The sequence below is a fragment of the Marmota flaviventris genome, unplaced genomic scaffold (assembly GCF_047511675.1).
Source record: "Marmota flaviventris isolate mMarFla1 unplaced genomic scaffold, mMarFla1.hap1 Scaffold_44, whole genome shotgun sequence".
Taxonomy (NCBI): Eukaryota; Metazoa; Chordata; class Mammalia; order Rodentia; family Sciuridae; genus Marmota; species Marmota flaviventris.
Genome location: NW_027288268.1, coordinates 2,888,421 through 2,913,814, shown reverse-complemented (window position 1 = coordinate 2,913,814; position 25,394 = coordinate 2,888,421).

Genomic DNA, 25,394 nt, shown 5'->3' with positions numbered 1-25,394 from the left:
AAGGGGGGGGGGGGTTATTTGTGGGGAAAATGGTATTCTATGCTTTCTTAATATCAAGAATAAATTATTTTCAGAAGTAATATATATTTCAATATAATAGTAAAATAGAACCAGGTTTCATGGCACATACCCCTAATCCCATTGGATTGTGAGGCTAAGGCAAAATAATCCTGAGTTTAAGGCCAGCCTCAGAAACTTAGCAAGGCCCTAAGCAACTATGTGTGACTCAGTCTCTGTGTGCCCCTGATTTAAATTTCCAGTAAGAAACAACAACAACAAAAAGAATACAAAGTATTGATGAGGACACAAAACAAATTCTCATGAACTAAAGATGGAGTAGAAATTGCTGTTATTTCATCATGAAAACTGTATATATATATATATATATATATATATATATATATATATATACACACACACACACACACACACACACACACACACACACACACATATGAAATACTCCTCACCAAGCTGCTTAGACCTGTGGAAATTATAATATGTGTGTATGTGTGTACCATTACAGTGTACAAGTATGTGATAGCATAAGACTAGAGCTATGCTTGTTAATACAGTGGAAATCTGGGGCCTAGGAGGAAAGAGGAGGTGATTCAGAAAAATAAAAAAAATAATAAAGTTTGAGAAAAAATGGTTTCTGGAGCCCAGAAATATTTTTGGTTTAATTAGAGTACAAAATACCACATAAGTATTATATTGAAGTTACATCTGTTAAATACATCACGTGTATAATGGATTTCAAGGAAAATATGTGGAACTTATCACAAACTAAATAAAAATTTACAAAAGCACATAAAATAGTATGTGCGTAAATAAAACTAATCATTACAAAGACAACTATTTTAACTCAATTTAATATATAATATTTTACTATCAAAATTTTAGCATGTTATTCTTTAAATACAAGAAGAGAGCTGGACCTGTTGGTGCACAATTGTAATCCCAGTACCTTGGTAGGCTAAGACAGGTGTATTGTGAGCTCAAAGCCAGCATCAGCAAAAGAGCAAAAGTGAGGCCCTAAGCAACTCAGTGAGACACTGTCTCTAAATGTCATACAAAATAGGCTTGGGGATGTGGAAAAATTCCCCTGAGTTTAATTCCAAGTACCAAATAAAAGAAAAGAAGGGACCAAAAAAAAAATAAATTTATCTTAGAAATAAAATATATGTAAAATACCCCAAAACCTTTTTAAAAAGCAAATAATATAGTTATTGTAATGAGACACATTTAATGTATATTATGAAACTATATTGCAATAATACAGACCAATAAATCATAATATGAATCAAATCTGAAACCATATGTAGATCAATAGTATTGTTAAGAGCAATAGAAAGGCATATGTAAAACTAACCATATGAAAACTAACATTAAACGTGAATGAATGAATCTATCCAACCTAAAGTTAGAAATGGGACATAGTGGCAAAGTTCACTGTTAGAGTGTGTGTGCAGAATGTGCAAGATAGTCAGTTCCAATCTTAGCAACACTATAAAAAGCAAATATTAAGAGGGAATGATGTTGAAAATAAAGCAGAATATTAAATGAGACACTCTCCCTCCATCTATAGATACATTTAAGGAAAAAAAAAAAAACTACTGTGAGTGTCTCTTTGGCAAAATCATGAGTGAGAAGAGAGATTTAGATACACTAGATATTAGTCCAGTCTTAAGAAATGTACCACATTTGGGACAAAATCCCCAATTACCATCATCACCTCTAGTGAACAGAAATGTGAGAGAGGGGCTGAGGATGTAGCTCAGTTTTTAGAGGGCTTTCCTTGTATGCACAAGGCCCTGGGTTTAATCTCTAGCAACCCCCCTACCAAAAAAAAAAAAGAAAAAGAAAAAGAAAGAAGGAAATATGAAAGAAATAATACAAAAAATGGTGATATCTAGGAGCCATAAACACCTTCACAAGTGTTTCATCAGCTGTGACCAAGACACAAAAATACCCAAATATCAAAGCTATCAATTTATCTCAAAACAACATCTGCCAGCATATTTTCCCAATTACTGTTGCTGACAGATGAAGTTCACTCTAGCTTGTATTGTAGGTGAAATTATGGAGGAATCCAGTAAACTACTCTTAGTTTGAGTGAGATTTTAGCACTTCCTGAATCCTGCCCCAACCCTGATACACTAGTAATAAGGCCAGAACTACCAATTCGTCCTAGAAAAAGTTTTTGGTTTTTTTTTTGGTGGGTGTGTGTATGTGTGTATTGAATGTTTCAAATTTAACATATTTTGTTTATGTTACTATGTCCCTGATACACTGGTAATAATGCCAGAAGTACCAATTGCTCCTAGAAAGTTTTTTTTTGTGTGTGTTTGGATGTGTGTGTGTGGATGTGTGTACTGAATGTCTCAAGTTTAACATATTTTATTTACGTTACTATGTCCTGAAGTTCCAATCTCTAGAACAAAAGGTGACTGAGCTTATGTAAATCTCTGTAGATTTCAAACAAATGAATTTACAATCTTTTCCCAGCACTTTTATGAACTATGATACCAAATAGTAGTTCAGAAAGGAGGTTAAAAAACAATGATCCCTGTTTATTCCAACAAATCTTTACAGAATAGTCCTAAATTGGCTACTTCATATAAACTTTCCACAGGGATAAAATGCATCAGTCAAAGAGATTTTCTGTAGCCTGGGCAGTGTTGTTGAAAAGGTTATTATAATAATCTGAAAGAGCTAGGTGTGGTAGCAAATATACTAGAGGCTAGACAGGCGAGTCAGGAGGATTGTGATTTGAAAGACAGCCTTAACAACATACCAAGGCTATAAGCAACTTAGTGAGATATTAGTGATATATCACCTGTCTCAAAAAGAAAAAAAAAAGGACTGGGGACATAACTCAGTGGAAAGCACTCCCCGAGTTCAATTCCTAGCACCAAACCACACCAAACCAAACAAATATCTGAAAGATAGTAGGGACTCCAGAGTATATGTGTATATGTATAAATAAAAATTTTGGTTAAAATATAAAGTTAATAAAGATAGTTTTGAAAAACTAACATGGTTCTTTTTTTAAAGAGAGAGAGAGAGAGAGAGAGAGAGAGAGAGAGAGAGAGAGAGAGAATTTTAATATTTATTTATTCATTTTAGTTTTCAGAAGACACAACATCTTTGTTTGTATTTGGTGCTGAAGATCGAACCCAGCACCACACGCATACCAGGCAAGTGCACTACTGCTTGAGCCACATTCCCAGGTCCTATCATGGTTCTTAAGAGCTCAAAATAAAAATGCCATATAATCAACTAATAATAATTTTTTTGAAGCAGGGTATTATTGTGAATGTCTGTACTCTCAGTGGCTGAGGAGGATGAAACAGGAGGAACTTAAATGCAAGACCAGCCTCAGAAACTTGGCAATAGCTTAAGTGACTCAGTGATATCCTGTCTTATTAAAAAAAAAAAAACGGGATGTAATGATAGACCCAACCTGATCTTTTCTTAAAATTGGGAGCCATCTCGCCACAAATCCATGAAAAGATAATTTCAGCTTTACTATAAATTACTGCAAATTCTGAATCTGCTTGGAATGCCTTGAACTCACCCATGCCTGGCTCTCGGACAAGATAGCAGCCCTCTCTAAAACTTTAATGACACCTCATAAATATTGGCCTTCCCTGGCCAGACAATGACCCTCTCAGAGGCTCAAATGGTCCTAATAAATTCTGATATTGTGTCCAGCAAAAAATGTAAACTACCATTAGTGTGACGCTTGTCAGAGTTCTGTTATCTGTAACCCCCCTTTGTGTAACTTTCTGGGCTATAAAGCTGGGCTGCAGAAAAGCTGGGGTTTCTGTTTTGTTCCCACGGTTTTGGGAGGGAGAGGCAGCCCAGCCGGTCGAAATAATAAGCTTGCTTTAATTTGATTTTAATTGGAGTCAGTGGTCTTTTCTTGTGTCCTGGTCTAACATTTTGGAGGCCCCAGTGAAATGACCCTGCCAGACCAGATCACAAGACCAGACTGCTGGAAATTCTGAAGCTGGCATTCGCTCCAGGGCTCCGGGCTGGAGAGCCACTCTAGGGGGTGCACACCTTGAGATGTTCCAAGGGCTTGGAGTGAGCCTCAGTCCCTGGAGCACTGCAGTGAACTGCCGCACTAAAACTATTAGCAAGCACCTGGTGGAGGAGGCCTCCATAGGTAAATGGTGCCTTTATAACATCTATTATCCAGTTAAGGGAGATCTCTTCTGAAGACCGAGAGGTGGCCTGGCAAGGCTGACATATACTTCTGTCCGGGACAGTAACGAGAAATTGTTCTGTCCTCTGTTCTGTTCTGTAGGGAATTCCTCTGGAAGGATAGAGAGGTGCCAATGGGCATGCACGTGCTCCTACCCTGGAGCTTTAGCAAGACGTTGCATTGCTCTTCTGTTTTTCTGTTTTGGCACCGGGTTTCTGTTTTCTTGTGTTTTGTTCTGTGTTTTATATGTTTTTTGTTTGTTTGTTTTTGTGCCTTTTGTTGTGTGATTTCTGTGGTAAAAACTTAAGGATATTGGACGTGGAAATGGGTAATAAAGCAAGTAAGCCTGAAACCCCTTTGGACTGTGTTTTAAGGAACTGCGATGAACTTTATTTATCCCCCTTTGTTAAGCAGGATGAGAGAACCCCTAGCTGGCTGCTGGAGCACACCCACTGCAGAGGGCAATGCCTGCTGGGGATCTAAGAACTGAGTGTCTCCTAGGTTAACAAGTTAACCTCCTTTAAAACCCTTTGTCCCTCCAAATCAAGAGAGTCACAACCTTTGGGCAGAGTCCCTGTGTTTCTCCTTTGTTAGCAAAGCAATAAACCTCCCTTTTTCTTTTTCTCAAAACCCTGTTCTCATTATTAAATTGGCATTAATTGGCTTCAAGGTCAGGAACCAAACTTTCAGTTACAAATTTTGATACCACCCCCCACCTGGAAATTTTTGAGAGCTGACTACTGAAGTGTTAGGAGATGGAGCATGCCTGGGGTGGAATGGAACCAGAGGAGCTAATCCTGTAAGTAAAAGGAGGGACTGAGGGACTCCCAGCAGCTGCCAAAGCCCTGTTTCTTCAGGGAATTCCCTCCTTTCTTCCTTGCACTGTAAGGATTATGCCACCTCTGTCTTCTTAAAAAAATAGAAAAAGAAAAAGGGGACACTAAATGCAGTAAAGTCACCATGGAGACCCTTGATTTTACATTTCAGGTTGCCCCTCTGTGAAAACATCTGGTCCCCTTATGGGGACATCTATAGTGCCACTGGTGTAGGAGATTTTTCTCTTATCTGCTCTGTTTTAAAGGTTTCTGTCTGTCAGCCATAGTCTGGAGCTCCTTTCTGTCTGTCTGTCCTGTGTCTTTGTTTCTGGCCCTTTAAGACATGTGCAATAGTGTATTGATATCATAAATTGTTTCTTGGGAATGATCTTTGCTGAATGTGTGTCTAAAAGATGATGTTTTATTGTAACAATCTGGTATCTGAATGGGTTTTTGAAGCATTGCACAATCTTGCAGTTAAAAGTTGGGTTTAGGTAATTGTTTAGTTTATGATTTCAGATAATTTATGCCAGAGAACTTAAATACTTAGAATGGAAAAAAAAAATAACTCTACTTCCAAGTTGGCAAGTTACTTCCCAATCATTCAGTATTTTTCACCAATTTTGAATTGGATAGCCTGGGAAAATGTCACTGTGTACCAGTGCATTAATTTGGAAAAGGATAGTAAATCATAGTATGGTATCTGTTGACAAAACAAGATGTAAAGATATAAAATTTTGTGAATTGTATCTTAAACTTGTATCATTATTTTCAACATCCAAACCTGAAAATTATGACTTATGGTTAAAATGCTGTAGGCCTGAGGTGTCTGCTCAGAATAGCAGTTTTTCCCGTGCTCCTTCCAGACCTCAGCCAGGACTTATGTTGAAATGCAAATGAAAGAAGCCTGCAAGCTCAGTATGAGACTGATCTGAGGCCTTAACAAAAAAGGTAAATTGTATGGTATTTACTAATTACTGGCCAGTCATTTTTTCTAGGATTCTTGTTTTTTTTTTTTCTTCTTAGATTCTGTATTTTTTTGAGCTCATGATTTTGATCCTACAGACATAGGTTAATGTTTTTCTGATCAGTTCTACCTTTGACCAACTGTGGAGTTTTTGAAACATTGCAATGGAGATTTCATCTGTGAAAAGCTACAAGGCCTTTACTATTGCTACGTGTGCACACTTGTGTTATGTGTTGTATGTCTATATATATACATATGTCTGTATCATATATATGATATACAAATTAACATATATAAGAAGCGCTCATAAAAACAAAGTTTAAAAAGTGGATCCAAAGATTTAAAGCATGTGATTTAAATGGTTCAATTTAAATTGAATAAACAGATAAAATAAATGTCTTTAAATTTAAGCTTACATGTTTTTCTAGGTGTTCAAAAAACTCATAAAATATTAATGTCTATAAAATGTCTAATATGCCTTGGTTCTAGGATTTTTCCTTCAACAACAACAAAAAAATGGCTAGCACTGTTCAACTCACTTGTCTAATATTTTGATAAAATAAGTAAAGTAAATTTGATATGGGTTTACTCATTCATAAGTACTTTTGTTACATATCTGATTAATTTACTAAAGTCTGTATGAGTTTGTTTTTACAATCAGTCATGTGTTAAAGAGACAAAAATTTCTTAAAACATAAGTTTACGCATTACATTGTGTTTATTAAGTTTTATTTTTTTTCTAGAGCAAGCAACCATAAAAATTAAACAACTGGTTAAATAAAAACTGTTATTTTAGAGCATTGTACTGTCATTTTTTAAAAGCTAAACTTGGTTAATATAAAAACATCAATGTAATTGTGATGCTATTAATGTGCTCATATTTTCCAGGTATACAAGTCTGTAAGGGAGAAAATTTAAAAGAGCATATATCAAGCTAGTGTTCTGAAGTTGTATGGTAAAAAAAAAAATATATTGGGGATTTATTTACTTGTTATCAACAAGCTATGTAAAGTTTTATGTTACTTTTTACATTGGGGAACAATTTAAATGTATTTTTAAGTTAATGAGAGCCTAAACTATGTAAAGGTTAAAAACTTTTTAAACCTTTCTTTAAGCCTTTCTTTAATTCATGTTTTAAATATGATATCATATGGTGCTAGCTAATGTTAATGTGACCTAAAACAATTTATGTAAACTTTGTAAAGTGATATTTAAAAAGCAAATATCAGCTTTAGAACTGGAACACTTAAGATTTATAAAGAGCCGGGCCTTACCTGAGTTAAGGCTCTGTGTCCCATCTTACTATATGTGAGAATGACTATAAAAGCAGTAGGCCAGATTTTAGTTCATTTAAAGTTATGTTCAAAAGTTGTTTTTTATCTGTCAAGATTACTAGGATCTCAAACAGGGGATATAATGTATACCTCAGCCAAAATTCAGGATAGCTATTAAATGAACTAAATGTTTTTACTCTTGTTAATTTTATTTTGTAATTTCCTTATAAGTGATCTAAAGATTCCCTGTTAGTGTTTTACAGAAATTTTGCTTTAAGAACACAACATGGATTAATTTAAGATAATAAGCCATCACCTAAAAGACAGATAGGATAATACAGATCCCATTTAATAAAAAGATAAATAATTGTAAAGTTATAGACATTAAAGCCCAGTACTCTTAATATAAGGCTGTTAAAATTTATTTGTTGGATGTTTAAGATTAAGTTTTAAAATGTTGAAGCCTTGTGAGGGAACTTCTGTACAGTGACATGCTCCAGCTGCTGCAACATTTATTCAGTACTCATGGTCTTTGTTTCTCTCATAGAAGCACCCATCCCCAGATGACTTTACAACCTGTTCTTCCCCAACCAGACTTCAAACCGAACTGACTTCTAAAAGGAAACTCATGTCCCTCATGGCGTGCCTCCTCACATCACCCCCTCTCAGCTCAGAAGAAGCCAAAACGAGCAATGCCCCTCTTCTTACAACAATGGAGCCAAAAATAAATAGACTGTCAATATAAGTAATTAATTAAGTCAGATCAAATCAGGGAGACCAGTTTTGGGTGAGTTCAAAAAATGTTGGAGACTGTTACCTGAGGAATTAAAATTCCCTCAGTGCTCTTCCCCTACCCTATCAAAGATTTGAAAGGGATACATAAAAAAGGGGGGGAGTGATAGACCCAACCTGATCTTTTCTTAAAATTGGGAGCCATCTCACCACAAAGCCATGAAAAGATCATTTCAGCTTTACTATAAATTACTGCAAATTCTGAACTTGCTTGGAATGCCTGCCTGTGCCTTGAACTCACCCATGCCTGGCTCTCTAACCAGATTGCAGCCCTCTCTGAAACTTTAGTGATGCCTCACAAATCTTGGCCTTCCCTGGCCAGATAATGACCTTCTCTGAGGCTCTAATGACCTTCATAAACCTGTGTAGCACAGAAACCTGGGGCTCCAGATCTACAACAGGAAACAGAAATGGATTCAAAGAATGGCAGGCTCCAGAAACACAAGGACAGGAGAATGTGAAAGCCCACCCATCATCACTGGCTCTGTGTTGATTGGACCGTTCTCACCTAAGAGAGAGATTGGAAAGGGCTTCAGGCACTTCCTCCAAACTGAGGCTGGTAGGTTTACTGTTTGAGTGACAGTAAATTGCATTCAGACCAGAAACTGGTTCTTGGTTGCTCTTATTGTTGATAAAGGACTGGGGATCAACCATGTGCTGTGGTGCATGACTGTAATCCCAGCAGCTGGACAGGCTGAGGAAGGAGGATTGTGAGTTCAAAGCCAGCTTAAGCAATAATAAGGCATTAAGAAACTCAGTGAGATACTGTCTCTAAATATAATACAAATAGGGCTAGGGATGTGGCTCAGTGGTCATGTGCCCCTGAGTTCAACTCCCAGTAGAAAAAAAAAATGGGGATCAGATCAAGAGGTACTCACTACAGAGCCCCATGACAACAGATGAATACATTCATGGATGGATAGACACATAGATAGAGTGTTGGGACAGGGTCTCATATTCTCCTGCGATGGCTTTTTTTTTTTTATTTGCTGTGAATTGCATTAAGTGCTGAGGACAGAATTATTTCATGGCAGAGTTTCCTCCAAATACATGGATCCAGCACAGACAGAAGTGCATTTGTCATGTATATAAGGATAAATCAATTCATGAATACATATGTGTATATTTTTATAAAAAAGAAATATTACAATTACTTTAAATTTTCTTTAATATTCATGTTCTCTGGTCTTATGAGAAAACAGCTTGAGATTTCAACTCATTATTAATTCCCTGAGGCAGTAATATCCCCACTCCCCTATAAATTAGGAGACACAAGTAAAATGCTAAAGTTTCTAGTATTAACATTAATAAAGAAAAAGAGGTGGAGTGTGCCTGGTCTCTAGATCTGTCAGTATCCCAGACCCTAGAGTATAAGTAACTAAATAATAATTATGATTTGAGACTAATCATAGGATTTTGTCTTTTTTTTTCCTTTTGGTATGGGGTACTATGAGAATATTAGCACAAATCACAGGCATTTATGTCTGTGTGTGTGTGTGTGTGTGTGTGTATATATATATATATATATATATATATATATATATATATATATATATATATATATATATATTCATAACTTAATACAGCCCATCAACAGAGTCAACTTTAGATTTAAATGAAGAAAAAGTAAATCACTATTGCCAAGGTCAAGCCCCAGTAGGGATCAAGGGATCCTGAGGGACGAGTGGTGTCTGGTGCTGAAGGATAAGTAGCGTCCATGAAAGAAAAGGAGACAGGATGATGGTTTCAAGTTATGAGCAGCCTTCAGAAGGATCTGCTGCCCCTAGAGGGCCTTTATTATTTTTTTGTCTGTTTGTTTTACAGGGTTTTTTTTTTTTTTTTGGTAGTTAATGGATAGCATCAAAACTTCTTTGGTTTACATAACTTTCAAGAGTTACAATCTTTTCAAACATATATTAATTATCAAAGATATTAAGCACATTATATAAAATTTTTCCTGTAACTTTGCCAATCATGATTAAGCTTTTACATTTTCATCTCAGTCCCTAGGGGCTCGAATACAAAAGTTGACTACCTGTCTCTTGACCTATTATTATCTTTTAACTTTAAATCATACCTATAATTATTCCATTGACCTTTGAATTTAAAATATACTTATAGTTATTGGTAAGCTTTCTTACTTCTAAAGTTCCAATAAATAACACTAAAACAGTGAAAGCCTATTTCTTAGAAGCCTACTACTCTGAACTGTCTCAAAAATATATCTATATTAATTTTACATTATTTTATTTTTAATTTCCAACTAATTTCCTTTGTTCATATGACCTATTTAACCACTTTCTTAAAAGAGTTTCTTTGATCATTGTTCAAAGTACACCAATTCTCATGTCTTTGTGATCTTTAATTAAAGGGCAGGCTCTGCACCTCAAACCATTTGTCATTTATATTAACTATTTTTTTTTCCTATTTTCTTTTTTTTTGATTTATTTTTTAGTTTTCGGCGGACACAACATCTTTATTTGTATGTGGTGCTGTGGATCGAACCCAGGCCGCACGCATGCCAGGTGAGCGCGCTACCACTTGAACCACATCTCCAGCCCTTGTTTCCTATTTTCATCATGAATTCCTGTGTAAAGTAAGAGAGTATGTTAGTTGGAGGAATATATGTCACAAAAGTGTGACTTTAGGATTGGGGGCTTAGAGTAAATTGTTAATGTTTTCTCAGGAACCTTGATTTGCAATCTTTTCCCCATAAACTTCTTGAGAAATAAAACTATTTTGTGTCCTCAGAGATTGAAACACATCTCAGTGCATGTCTTAATTGTACCCTTAGTCTCATTCTGGGAGTTTTCCTGCAATCTCAAGTAACACATACTTTTATTATTGATTGATGTATTCCCTTTTATTTATATCATGAGTTTCATAAACAAAACACTTAACATTCCTTATGGTTCCAGATTCCATATGGTTCTGCTCTGCCACAGCATCCCGCAGTGTGACTGTGTCAGTGGGTTCAGGAACACTTCACCACACTATCTATAAGACACCATATGACTTCATATGACTTCTGTGAACCTTATGATTGAATCTTGGCATCCAGTCTATAGTATTGGAATAGTTATGTATCACTGGATATTAAGTCATTGTATAAATTATTGGCACATTTGTACCCTGAGCCAAATCCCCATCCCTATTTTATATTTTATTTAAAGAAAGAGTCTCACTAAGTTTCTTAGCACCTGATGTTCACTGAAGCTGGAATTGAACTCATGATCCTCCTGCTTCAGCCTCACAAAATACTGGGATTGATTTCAGCGTGCACCACTGCACTCGGTTCTGTTCACATATTTAATGCCAGCATTCCCTCTCTGCATTGTCAACTATTTTGTTTTTTCTATTCAACATTCCAAATAAATGCAGTATTTCTAATTTTTTGAAAAGAACTGCATTTCAGTTTAAAGATTTTGCTTTCTCTTTGTGAGCATTTTACATGGGAGAAAAGAAGACAAGTAACTTGAAAATTTGAAAAATAAAAACAATGTCTGTCTCCTCCCTCTGTCTTCCCAGGCACAGACACCTTATCAAAATGTCTGATTTAAAATTTTTCTTTTATTACGTTCCTGTGTGATGCATCCTCATTCTAACCTCCCATATTGTGTTAAATGGGGGTTTCATAACTGCCTGATAAAATTGTGAAGAGATATCATATCTAAAGTCTGTTGAAGTGTCTAGTGAATATCGTTCTTTTTTTTTCTTCTAGAGAGCAGTATAAAGTATGAAGTGAAGGCACTCAAGAAAGTCTCTGAGAGCCCTTCAGATGTCAATGATCTTTTAGTTATACAGGGCTGGGACCCTCTGGGAAACTGAGGTACTGTGAAGACCATGCCCCTTAAAATGCAGATTTTTTTCAATCAAGACATAAAGTTCTCAAACTTATCGATCAGAGTAGCAACCAATTAGTTTATTAGACGAGATGTGAAGGAGGAAAAAGATGACACTCTGAAGAGAGAGAGAATTTTCTCTCTGAAAAGAGAACATGTCTCTCTTGCAGCCTCTCTTGCATTCCAGTTTTCTTGGAGATCTAAACAGAGATTCCAAAGGGTCCTTCCCAGGTACAGTTCTTGATGTTGTACTGATAGTTAGGATAACGTAAAACTCTCAAGTATTCACTGCCATGACAACTTTAGGTTAATTAGATTCATGCTCACCATTTCTAAATTAACTCATAAGCAAAATTGTTGCAGATTTTTTGGTTAGTAAGAATTACCCTTGTTTCTCTGATTTTCAGAATCTGGTCTTTAACACAGTCACAAAATTCTCCTGTTTAGAGTAACATAGGTTGCTCTTATAAACATTGTTTTGAAACTGCATTTCTCCTGCAGATAACAGTTTGTTAAGGAATGTGACATATCCTGTCCAGCTAAGCCAGAAAGGATGCAAGTAAATTGCTTCATAGAATATAAAGAATGGGGTCAATATGTTGGTCCTATTCATTTCTTTCTTTATTTGTTTGTTTGATTATGGTATTTTGTGTTGAAACCAGAGCTAGTCTACCACTGAGCTACATCGCCAGCCCTATATTTATATTTTATTTAGAGACAAGGTCTCACTGATTTTGTTATTGTCTCTTGGAGAAGTTACTAAGACTGGCTCTAAGTTCATAATTCTCCTGCCTCACCCTCCCAAGCTACTAACAATACAGGCATGTGGCACCATTACCAACCTATCATTTATCTAAAAAAGTACTTCAGTTTTTTTTTAACCAGGTTCTGTAAATAATACTATAATGAAAATAGACATGCAGTGTTTCTATGATGTAATAATCCAGTATTTTTTAGATACATACCCAGAATAACTTCTAGTGGAACATAAGCCTTTTTTTATTTTAACTTTCTGAAGAACCTTAATACCATTTTCAAAAATAGCTTTATTCAATTGATATTCTCACCAATATTTTTTTCAACTGAGTCTTTTTATATGATGCTTGTATGCTCTGGAGTACCTATTATCTTTCAGATTTTTATATTTTACTTCTAAATATTTTATTTACATTTTGTTAGTCATAGATAGACAAATTACTTTTATTTTATTTATTCATTTTTATGTGGTACTGATTCTTAAATATAGTGCCTCCGATGTGCTGTGCAAGCACTCTACAACTAAGCCAGAACTCCATCCCCAGTCTTTGAGATTTTAAGCATAGGCATTCTGACAACACTGCACAAAGTGCAGGATATTTTTTATTTGACTTATACTTTAAATTACTGATGCAAGTGTGTTAGATTTCAGGCTTTCAAGTAGCCAGAGGAAGAGTGTCCTGTAAATATTTTCTGTGATGAAATGAAACAAGAATCTGTGATTTGTAAACTTTGTTAACACTACTGCTGAAAATTTTTGTCTTTGGAAGTGTTACAAACAATGCAAATCCAATGGCTTGAAATATATAAAGATTTGCCCATGCTCGTCTCTATTGCTTTTAGCAATTGAAAGTTTAAGATACACTCCCTTGAACAGAAGTTGCTAATGTTAGACATTCAGTGCATGGAGAAACTTATTCTGAAAACCTACTGGTAGGCCTGGAATTATTACTGGGGTAAACAAGGGTAGGTCAGGGCTCAGAAAGTGCTCAAATCTTACTGAGTCTATCAGGAGATTGATTAATTTTCCCCTTTTGTACCCTTTATTGAATCAAGAGTGAAGTAATTCCTCCAACAAGAGAAGTTAGTAAAACCACTGGTAAATCTCTTTTTGGGACAAACTGACACCTTTGAGATGTAATTTCTCTGCCCTTACTTCAGGTTGTGAAACAAATCAAAAGACTTACTTGGTCACAGGAGAAAACCACTTTGTGATTTTCACACTTATATTTTACTCCTTCTTTAACCAGTGGATAAGTTAAGATAAAAATCACAGAAAATTTTAAAGTCAGTTTATATATTATCTCAATCTCCCCTTATTTAAGGTGCCTTCAAACTTGTAGGAATATTTCTCAAATATGTGGCACTTCAGTAAACAACTTAAATGCCCACGTGTACCCTAGCTTTTTCTACTCATTTGATTGTAGATATTTTTCACTTGTCCAATGTATGTAAATCTCAGAACTCATTTATGACTTTGTCAAAGTAACACACATAACATGAGTAAATGTGTATTAATATATCAGTAAAAAAAAAGGGTGGGTTAAAAGCCTTCTATTTTGCTATATTTCTGTTATGGTCCAGCTGTGACGTGTTCCCCAAAAGCTCATATGTGAAACAATGCAGGAAGGTTTGGAGGAGAAATGATTGGGTCATAGCTTTAAAATCATCAGTGAATTAATCCCTGAATGAATTAACTATGTGGTAACTGAATTGATAGTGTGTGGCTGAAAAAAGTGAGAATTGGGGATAGAGCTTTGGAATCTAAATTTGTATATTCTCCCAAAAATGAATCTGTCTCTTTACTGTTATCACTATGTCAGTTGATTCCCTCTACTACACCCTTTTGCCATAATGTTCTGCCTCACCTTGAGCCCTGAGAAATGGAGCAGTATTCTATAGGCTAAGACTTTTGAAACCCTAAGCCTGCAAATAAACTTTTATTCCTCTACAATTTCTCTGGTCAATTTGTTAGTCACATTGTTGAAAAAGGCAACTAAAACAACTTCTAACTTGATCTCTCCTTAATATCTGCTCTTTGTGATGAGTTTGAACCCAGTACCTTACATATTCTGCAAACAAACGCTCAGGAAAATGTGACCCATCTAACTTTAGATTGTATTGTGTTATCCATTTACTTCTAGTGTTATTTTTGATATGGATAGGCTTAGACCATTTTATTTATCTTAAAAATACAAGAAATTACATGCATATGGATTCATCTTTGTTTTTGGTTCATACTATGACTCCTTGGACTTCAGTATTGTATTATACATTTATTATATACATCAGTGTCTCTTAATGATACTAATAGTTCATTTGATTCTCTGAAGCATAGGTTTTGGAGGTATTTCATATATACTTTTCATTCCATGTAATTTTTTTTCTTTAGTCTCTTTCTTTTAATAGAGAAGCATGCTGAAATTTCTTTGTTTGTTAATGTTTTTTTTTCTTAGTTGTAATCATAATAACTTTATTTTATTTATTTACTTTTAGGTGATGCTGATGATTGAACCCAGTGCCTCACGTGTGCTAGGTAAGCACTCTACCATAACCCCAGTCCTACATGCTAAAATATTGATGAAAATGTTACAGATTTCATTCAAGGAAAATTGTTTTCTTCGTAATGATGTGTAGTATCTAAACACATGTGTGTAATTCGGTTTTTTATGCCCTAATTCAAGTTTTTATTACCAGTAAATTCTACATATTTCCCTTTAAAATGTATATGCAATGTGTGAATTAGTATCCAAATGTGACCTTTATATAATACTGATGTGGTGATTTTTACTGTTTGTTAGGCTGAATGTAGTGTGGCAAAAAAATGTGTCTTGACAGTAGAAACCACTTTATTCACACTTTATTATTTTTACATTTCTTATGTGCACATTATATTTTCTTTCACCTTAGAGATTTCAACTGTATGGACCATGCAGCTCTTCTTTTATATATTATTATGGTTTTTAAGAGCAGTCATATTTATAAGTTAATGTTACTGGTGGGGAAGTGTCATGTCCTTCAATAGGCACACATTTTTTTTACAAAAAGATAGCCACTTATAATCAATTTGTAGTTCATGAGAACTTTTCAATCCACATCTTCATGAATACTGTTTAATTTTATGTATTTGGTTATATTTTATTTTTTATGAGTACTGAACCCTTAGATATCACCTGTATAAAGAGAATATTCAAGTTACTTGACTGTTCTTCTCTTGATGTCCTTGTCTTTTTCTTCCTGAATGTATTTATTCATGCATCAGGCAATTTATCTTACCTGTTATTTTGTACCATTTAATGGTATAACTTCATTTATTGATTATTTTAATGCCCAATTTATTAATTTGTTTAACATTTTGTTTTGTGCAACTTTGAAAAGAAATAAGTTTCCCGTTGCTGTGTGGTTCTTATGACTGAAATCAAGGGTGCCTTTCCATTCAAAACTAGACTCTAGTCTTAATATTATATGAGACAGAGTCTCAATAAGTTGTTAATAATCTCTGTGAAATTTATTTTATTATTGTTATTATTATTATTATTATTATTATTTATATGAGACAGTGGAATGCATTATAATTTTTATTACACATGTAGGGCACATTCTTTGTCTCTTGCTGTATACAAAATATATTCACATCATTTTGTGTCTTCATAAATGTACTTTAGATAATGGTTTTCATCAGATTCCACCATAATTGCAAAACTTCTGCCACCTCTCTTCTCCCCTACCCTGCTACCCTATCTAAAGTTTGTCTATCCCTCTCATGCCCCTCCCTACACCACTATGAATCAGTCTCCTTGTATTAAAGAAAACGTTCAGCATTTGTTTTTTGGGGATTGGCTTTGTCATAACTTCTTAAGCAGTTGATATTATGAGCAGTACCAACACATACACAATAAAACTTACTTTTTCTTATAGTAACTATTGAATGTTTTATAGTTACATATTGACTATCTTTGAAAGACTTATTATGTTGCACTAAGCAAGATTAAAATCACTTTCTCTGTGTGTGTGTGTGTGTGTGTGTGTGTGTGTGTGACACAGATACCCCATAGAAATGGAACTTTATTTAGAAAGGATGGCAATTTTCTACTCCTCAGCAGTGGAAAATTTCATTTTTCATTGTCTAATTGTAAAGTTTTTTTTTTTTTAAAGATTCTGTTTTAGGGATGGGATTATGGCTCAATAGTAGGGTGCTCACTTAGTACATGAGAGGCATTGGGTTTGATCCTCAGCACCACATTAAAATAAAATAATAATAATAATAAAATGATATTGTGTCCACTAACAACTAAAAAATTTAAAATTCTCTTTTTGGTACACTGATCTCTCTAAGTTTATAACATACAATAATGTGTTGCATAGTGATCTTTTAGTCAGTGATGGAATTTATATACAACAACAGCTACAATATATAGCCTAAGATTGTAGTAGTATACAATCTAAATGTCAGTATACAGTATGATATTTGCAAAAATAGCAAAGTCATTTTGAGTGCATTTCTTAGAGTGTATGCCTGTCTTTTAATGAGGCATTTTTATACACATACTATACATTACAAGAACTGATATAATTTTTGTATGACTGTTTTATCTCAGATTTACCAAAGCATGCATGAAATTTTATTTGTCTATCAAAGATCAAGAATTTGACACCACTGAAACATTAATGGCCATTACTGGAGATTAGTTTATTTTGAATATTATATTGTTATTATTATTATTATTATTATTATTATTATTATTATTATTATTATTATTTGGTATTGAACTCAAGGGCACTGAACTCCTGAGCAACATTGCCAGCCTTCATTTGCATTTTATTTAGATATAGGCTTTCAGTGAGTTGCTTAGCGCCTCCCTTTTGCTGAGGCTGAGTTTCAACTTATGATCCTTCTGCCTCTCCTACCTTGTTAGTTTCACAAGATTATTACCTGCTTTTTTCTTTGACGTCACATGCCTGCTATCCTCTCATGCTGTTCATTGCTGGACTCAGCAGTTTTAGATATTCTCCCTTTCACACTTTGACACCATTGTTAGCAGATCCAAGATCTTAAATTAGATAGTCCTTAATACACAGTTTCTCATTTTGACTCCTTGCTGTTCATGTTCATGAAGAACTTGAAAAGTGTTCAACAGATATCTATAAATGGTATAAAATGTGAAGAAAAAATCTATAAAAAAGTTAAAACAATCTGACATTTTTATTTGGATAAATAATAAATTGTGAATTAAGGTAGCACCAGCACTATCTTATGGAGAAAAGAAAGCATCTTCCAAGAAAGATAAGAAAAAAAATAATGAGAGAAACAATAGAATAAAAATACATTTTTACTTTGAGGAATTGATTTTTGAGAACTTTCCAGCTAAATCTGGCACATAATCTTATAGGGGTAAGAGACACCCATGAAATTGATGCCTCACAAGTATCTAAACAACCTCATGGTAAGGAAACCTTTGAAAGTAATACCTTTAAAGCATGAGAATGAATCAAAGAAGGGTGATGAACACTCCTCTGTAAAAGTGCTTATATAATATAATTTCTCATTGAATCCTAATGTAAATGATTATTTGTGTGCATAGTGACTAGATAGTACTTTTTTCAGATGTACAAAAAGGGTAAGATGCTGATTAAAGTCACATCTTCTAGCTAGAATCATATGGAAGAGAACATAATTAATTTATAGAAAGAATGCTGTTTTATTTTTGGTCCTATTATTTATTTGTATTTGAACTTAATCTTCCACTAATGTGATATGCAATAAAAATAATACAGTTATTTCTCTGAGTCCCTCATTTCTTGACTACAAAATGACAAAAATTAGATTATGTCATTTCTTATATTCTTTATACCAAAAATCAGAGGGCTAAAGGTTACTTTAACTATACTTGGAGTTGGGGTTTTGGCTCAGAGAAAGAGCACTCACCTAGCATGTATGAGGAACGCAGTTTAATGTTCAGCTCCATACAAAAATAAATAAATAAATAAATAAATGTATTGTGTCCACCTACAACTAAATACTAAATGTTAAAAATTACTGACTGATCTTTACTCAGACAATAATATTTTAACTTTACATCTTTTATAAACAATTCCATGAAGGGGCTGGGGTTGTGGCTCAGAGGAATATCACTCATGTAGTATATGTGAGGAAATGGGTTTGATTTTTTGCACTACATATAAATAAATAAAATTCTATAAGAAAAAAAAAAACTCCATGACACACATCAAAAGAAAATGAGACTATTTATTTATTAACAAATATTTAATAACACTGACTTCTCAGGAGAGTTTTGGTTTACACTTAGACCAGCACAAAAAAGTTCCAGAGTTCTGTCAGAATTATGATTCTTTGTCTTACAAAAGTAGAGGATATACTTCGATCAGTGTATATACTTTTTGTTAGCTTAAAAAATAACTTTTTACTATGTAATTATATACTATTCTTAAGATTCATGAATTTTTGGTGGTTGTGCCAAGATTAAATTATAAATAATGAATTCTACATTGGAAAAAAATTCTAAGGTAGTATTTGTTTTAAAAAAAATGGTAAACTGGGTAGTCATGGTGGTGCATGCCTGCAATCTCAGTGGCTTTGGAGCTAAAACAGGAGGATCACAAGTTCAAAGCAAGCATCAGCAATGCCAAGACACTATGCAACTCATTGAAACTGTCATAAATGAAATACAAAATAGGGCTGGGAATGTGCCTCTGAGTTTAATCTCTACGACCCACCCCACCAAAATTGCTAAAATCCCAGGAGCATGCCTGTCATACCACCGGCTTGAGAGGCAAAGGGAAGAGGATTATTTAAAAAAAAAAAACAGGCTTAGAAACTTAGCAAAACCCCATGCAACTTTGTGATAACCCTTTCTGAAAATTAAAATAAATAAATAAATAAAATTTTGGGGATGTGACCCAGTGGTAAAGTGTCCCTGTGTTCAACCCATAAATTCTCCAAATGGTAAACTAACTATCATGCAAATGAAAACAACAAAATGTATTTATATTTTTAAAAATCATTTTGTTAATACATACATTCCATTTTCAGATGCCACACACAAGCAACCAGATATCTAAAAACAGGTTTTATATTAAAGTTATGAAACTTGCAAATGTCTCTCAAAACTAGATCAAGACTTCTCAGCAGACTAGACACTTTCTATTGAGCTGCTTGTGCTATCACTTGGATGTTTCTTATCTAAACTTTTCCTAGATTAAAAAAACTGCAAAAAAATGTAAAATGAACAGGGATATCCTCCATGCAAGCCTCATAGATATGCACACATATATGTCTCGATATTATATACCTCTTTTTGACACTTCATAAATTATAACATGTTAGTGACAAATTGAATGGAAGAAACACTTTATAATCATATGTCATGGGTGAGCTGTATTTGGTCCTGTAAGGAACAAGATTTATCTGTTAAAAAATTAGGGTTACTACTCTCTGAACAGAAGGATAAGAACTGTCATGAAATTCAGACATCTCAATGATTCACTGAAGACAATTTATTTATTTATTTATTTTAGGTATCAAGTTTTCTCATTTCTAACCAATCATCTGGACATGTCTCAACTTTTTTTAATCTCTTTTTGTTAGACTTTTAATCATGTAATGACATGAGACAGCGATTATGTCACAAAGAATGATAAATGTATCATGGCAATCCCCATTTCAAAACCGTACAATGATATCACCATTCAGATATCTGTGACTTGTGAATTTTTACTGTAGAAATTATAATTGTTTTAATGAGCATTCAAAACTAATAGTCACATTTTAAACAAATCCATCAAATTAAAAATTATTATTAACTTTTATTAGGAATTTTGATTTGATATGCTCTAATATTATTATTAGAGCATAATGATTAATTTTATTAATAATTAAATAATAATAATTAATTTTATTGTTTTAAAATTTTAATACATTTACCAAGTTAAAATACATTATTTCATTCACATTTTAACATATTAAGTATGAGCAACTATGGTTGCAAGAGTTTTGTTTGTTTGTTTGTTAGTTTGTTTTTGTGTTGTTGTTGTTGTTGTTTTTCAGACAAGCCTTAAAATGAAAAAAAAAAAATAACTGAATTGGCAACTTCAGGTGGATTTCCCACAGACAATTTTTCACAGCAGAATTAATTAAAGCACTGGGTGATGGTCACTGCACCCAGACATCATTTTCAATATAGACCTAGAACATTATCAGGAGAACATGTCAAGATTTACAACATCAAACAAGGGTTAGATGTAAACATAGATATTAGGCCAGGGTAAAGAGCTCATGAATTACATCTTGGAGCATTTAAAGTAAAACAACTGAACATATACTTTAAAATTTAAATGAATACATAAATTAAGACTGAAATATTTCACAAAAAAATTTATAACTGAAATATTAGATCATTATTTCATGCAGAGCTACTTGTAAATTACAGAGCAGACATCGATTGGAAATGATCCAAATGATAATGAAAGTTAAATGATAAACCTTGTTCTAAAAGATAAGCATTGCAAATCTAAAAATAAAAAATTCTCAGAAATTTGAATTATTATCAGAGGTATGAGAGGTGACATGATGCTTCATGTGGAAAATTCTACAACAGACCTATGTGACGGGGTCACAGTCAAAACACAGGTGCATTAAATTATTTTATGAAATTACCTTCACACCATGTATAAAAACTATGGGCAAATTATAAATTTTTGAAAATTACAATGCCATCCACAAGATATTTCTGTCTCTCTGACTCTTAAAATAAAGTTATTATATCTAAATCTCTTTGAATATTCTCATTGGAAGCATTTGGATAAAAAATATTGAATTCTAACAAGTGAGGACTTAATGACACTAATGAAACACTCAGAACATGGATAAGTATCAAAATAATTACACTAAATGAAATAAGTTAGACACCAAAAATGGTATTGAGTAGTTTGATTTATATAAGTTCTTGATGATATGAATATAATGTACAAGGACAGCAGAAGAAGAAGTATTCCTGAGAATGTGGAAATTGATCCATGGGGTATACTTCTATCAAAACATACTCATACGTAGGATAAATGTGTGTGCATAATTTTAAGTGTACCTAAATGAAGCTATTAGAACATTTTAGCTATTAAAGCAAACTTTCACTTAGTTGACAACTACTACATTACAAATGTAAGAGTTACCCTTTAACATTTTCTTATGTTGCAAAGCAATCCACATTAGATTTAACTAAAAAAAAAGATAAAAACTCTGTTAAAATAAATTGGACACTCCAAACCTTGTGTTTATGAGAAACCAATGGCCACACTGAGCCTCTCAGTTATGGACCTGTGCTCTATGCAGAGCTACAAACACCATCTTCACCATTACTTCAAAACCTTAGAATGTTTTCTCTTGAAAGCAGTTGTGATGAGCAATAAACTGGTAGCATGTCATACTGGTTTTTCTAATTTATTTATTCATTTCCTTATTATTTTTGACAGAAAGCCTAGTTAGTGTCCTCTATGTCTTGAGATTTGTAGGCCTTGGTTTTATTTGGAGGGGATGAGGGTATAGAGATAATACAATGCTCTTTGGATTTGACAGGGGGAAGAATGAAAAGAGTCTCTACACCCTGTGTTTTCAGAGATGTGCTATAGGAGAACCATCAAATTTCTGTTTGCCATTGTGAAGTTGAGTTGATTTCCCACTTTGGTATAATTTAGAAGATGCAGAAAATAAAGGGGATAATGAGAGGTGCTTGGGTCCATGTTGACTAGGTGGCAGATGAGGTAATGGGTAGAGTTTGCTATAGAGTTCAGCTTATTGCAATAAGTATGTGTGGGTGCTGAGAGACTGGCACAGTATCACTCTGAGAATATGTGCTTTGCTAGTTTGCAGAAATGGGGAAAAAAGAGGTTATATATAGCACAAGGCAAGTATATGTGTGAGGTTTCTCAGAGCAGGAAACACACCAGACCTCTGTGTAGGGAACTAGGCAAAGGGAATTGGCCTATGTTCCTGTGTTGAGGGGAGGCTTTTCTGTAGAAGACCAAGCCACCTAAAAATTGCTATCCTCTGTACCTGTACTTTTCCATATTGCCCTTAGTTAACTGTCTCTCTCTTGACTCCACCTGCAAACCAATACTACACCTTCTATGGTATAAATGCCAGTGCATATTCCTACACTAATCACACCTCCCTTTATGAATCTTCCATCATTCTTTAATTACAGTCTGCCCTGAGATAGTAAGGGTGCCATCCATCAAGGCCAGTTCACTGCAAACACCATAGTTTCTACCCATCCCCCACTCACTATCAATAACTTTTTAACAAACGGAAAGTACCTGTAAAGGCTCAGTGCTCAGTGCTTTCACTAGACAACACTTGCATGTTCAAAGTCAGTCATATTATCAATGCAAAAAAAAAAAAAAAAAAAAGAACAACTCAACCACCAAAATCTACTTCTGTCAAATGTTATTATCTTTGAAGGTAGTGTTTTAATTTTCTTTTAAAATGAATTATTAAATTTTTAAGTAAACCTTTATGTATGAATAAGATGTTGGGGATTGCTTAATTTATGACACCACTTAATGACCTAATATTTATGTTATTATTTTTATGTATTCATTTTTTAAATTATTTTTTAAATATGACAACATAATGCATTACAATTCATATTACATGTATTTATGCTTGCCTTATGCTCTATATAACCTCTTTTCCCCCCTTTTTTCAAACTAGCAAAACACATAGTCTCAGAATGATACTGTGCCAGCCTCTCAGCATGCATACATTCTTATTGCAATAAGCTGAACTCTACAGCAAACCAAACCCATTACCTCATCTGTCACCCAGTCAACATGGACTAAGCACCTATCATTATCCCCTTCATGTTCTGCATCTTCTAAATTTTAGCAAAAGTAGAATATCAACTCAACTTCCTTCATTTATTACATGTATTGAGCACAATTTTTCATATCTCTGGTTGTACACAAAGTAGAATTATATCTTGTGTGGCTTCATACATGTACTTAGGGTAATGATAATAATTACATTCCACTGTCTTTTTTACATCCATGCCCCCTTCCTTCCCCTCTCTCCCCTTTTATCCTTTTCCTTATCTGAAGTTTATGTAATCCTTTCATTCTGTTCCCTCCTACATAATGCTATGAATTAGCATACTTACAGAGAAATCATTTGGTGTTTGTTTTGGGGTGATTTGTAAATTTTACTTAGCATTATATTCTTCAGCTCCATCATTTTTTTTCTGCAAAAGTCATGATTTTATTCCCTTTAATGGCGAGTAATATTCCATTGTGTACATATGCCACATTTTTTTCCATTTATCTACTGAAGGACATCTATTATGGCTACACAGTTTAGCTATTGTGAAATGTGCTGCTATAAATATTGATGTGACAGTGTCCCTGTAGTATGCTGTTTTTAAGTCTTTTGTGTAAGAACAAGGAGTGGGATTGCTCTGTCAAATGGTTCCATTCCAATTTTTTCAAGGAATCTCCATACTGCTTTCCAGATTGGCTGCACCAATTTGAAGTCCCACCAGCATTGTATGAGTGTGCCTTTTACCACACCCTCACCAACAATTATTGTTGATTTTATTCTTAAATGACTGGAGTAAGATGAAATCAGAGTAGTTTTGATTTGCATTTATCAAATTGCTAGACATGTTGAGCAATTTTTTATATGTGTGACAGTTGATTGGATATCATCTTCTGAGAATTGTCTGTTCAGTTATTTGGCTCATATATTGATTGGGTTATTTGTTGTTTTGGTTTGCAGATTTTTGAGTTCTTTATATATTCTATAAATTAGTTCTATATCTGATGTGCATGTGGTAAGAATTTGTTCCCAATTAGTAGGCTCCCTATTTACTTAACCAATTGTTTCTTTTGCTGAAAAGAACCTTTTTAATTGAAATCCATAGTATTTATTGTTGCTTAATATAAATCATAGTGCTCTGAAGTCTTATTAAGAAAGTCAAGCACTAACCAGATAGATTTGGGCCTATTTTTTCTTTTAATATACACAGTGTCTCTGGTTCAATTTCTAGGTCCTTGATTCAATTTGGGTTGAGATTTTGCATGGTGAGAGATAGGGGTTTAATTTTATTTTATTGTATATAAATTTCCAATTTTCCCATCATTATTTTTTGAAGAGGATATCGTTTTCTCCAATGTACATTTTTTTATGCTTTTTGTCAAATATAAGATAGCTCTAATTATGGGCATTGGTCTCTGTGTTATCTATTCTATATCATTAGTCTACAAGTCTATTTTGTTGCCAATACCATACTGTTTTTTTGTTATTATTGATCTGTAGCATAGTTTAAGGTCTAGTATAGTGATGCCACCTACTTCACTCTTCTTGCTAAAAATTGCTTTAGCTATCCTGGGTCTCTTATTTTGTCAGATAAATTTCATGACTGCTTTTTCTATTTCTCTGAGGAATGTCATTGGGATTTTGATTGAAATTACATTAAATCTGTACAGTGCTTTTGGTAGTGTGGTCATTTTGACAATATTAATTCTGCCTATTCAAGAAAAAAATTAGATCTTTCCATATTCTCATGTCTTCTTTGATCTTTTCTTCTCAGGGTTCTGTAGTTTTCATTGTAGAGATCTTTCAGCTATTGTTAGGTTGATTCCCAAGGATTTTATAATTTTTATACTATTCTAAATTAGTAGTTTTTCTCATTTCCTTTGCACAGGATTTTTTATTGATATTCAGAA